This window comes from Pavona decussata, unplaced genomic scaffold (genome assembly GCF_977016875.1).
Source record: "Pavona decussata unplaced genomic scaffold, jaPavDecu1.1 SCAFFOLD_109, whole genome shotgun sequence".
Lineage (NCBI taxonomy): Eukaryota > Metazoa > Cnidaria > Anthozoa > Scleractinia > Agariciidae > Pavona > Pavona decussata.
The window spans coordinates 313,935-315,000 of NW_028145523.1; the positions used below are offsets into that span (position 1 = coordinate 313,935).

Genomic DNA, 1,066 nt, shown 5'->3' on the forward strand with positions numbered 1-1,066 from the left:
GGCCTAAGGGATTCAATGAACGCCGGTTTCACTGGCCTGGGCGACTTGATTGCCTCGCATTCTGTCGACAAAGAACCGGACGATGGCAATGATGACGGTGATTCGATCGGGTCTAAGGAGGACAACGAATCACTCGTCGACGGCGAGCCTCCCGCCAAGAAAAGCCGATTGGCTGAACCGGGGAACAACAGAAATCCCCTAATTTCCAAGCTGACCAAAACATTGCAGCTCCCTGAGCATGTTGGCACCGCCATCGACGGGGATCTTGCATCCCTTGTGGATAAAATCATATGGGAGAAAGCTAATGAAGACAAAATAACGGATCTGAAAAAACATCACGAAACTCCCGAGAATTGTACCACCTTATCAGAGACAAAGGTCAATGAAGGTGTATGGAATAATTTGGATGAGTCCGCTAGGTCGACTGACCTGAAATTCCAAAAGGTATAGAAAAGTCTTGTCAAAGGAATAACAATAATTGCGACGGAGGTCAATAAGCTGATGAGGAACACAGAACCTCAGAATGCTGATGACACTGTAGGTTCCCTCATGGACGGGGTGCTATTGTTGGCAAATGCTAACCAGAGCTGAATTATCGACAGAGAGAGCTGATGAGACCTCAGCTCAATGCCAATTATAGGCATCTCTATAGCCCGTCAACTCCTGTAACAAGTTTACTGTTTGGGGATCACCTCCCAAAGGCAGTCAAAGATATATCAGACACCAATAGACTAAGCTTCAAGTTGACCAAAGACACCAGCTCCACACTCTCTTCAAGAAACAGTCAACAAAGCACTGCACTCACTGGCAGGCTAAGAGAAGATATGATGGTGGCCGCAACCACAACAATAAGCAGTCAAAAAACTACCAGAGCCCTCTCCACTTCGGAAGGAAGCAGGAGGGGAAGAAAAAGAGCGATTGAACTCGAATCCTAATCAGGTTGGTTTAAGCACAGAAAAATTTCCTTGTAGACTAAGGCATTTTTTACCAGCTTGGTCGAGTATCACAACAGACCAAAATATTCTGGACATTGTACAGCATTATCATTTGGAGATAGAAACTTCCA

At 45.7% G+C, this 1,066-nt stretch overlaps 1 long non-coding RNA gene across 1 annotated transcript in view; it reads left to right on the forward strand.

Annotated features, from left to right (window-relative positions):
• Positions 1-856: 856 nt before the first annotated feature.
• The window catches only part of LOC146470891 (uncharacterized), a 2,249-nt gene continuing 2,039 nt past the window's right edge, over positions 857-1,066 (forward strand). The window contains exon 1 of the long non-coding RNA XR_014866932.1: positions 857-939. This is a non-coding gene — a long non-coding RNA (uncharacterized LOC146470891). The remainder of the gene's footprint in view (positions 940-1,066) is intronic.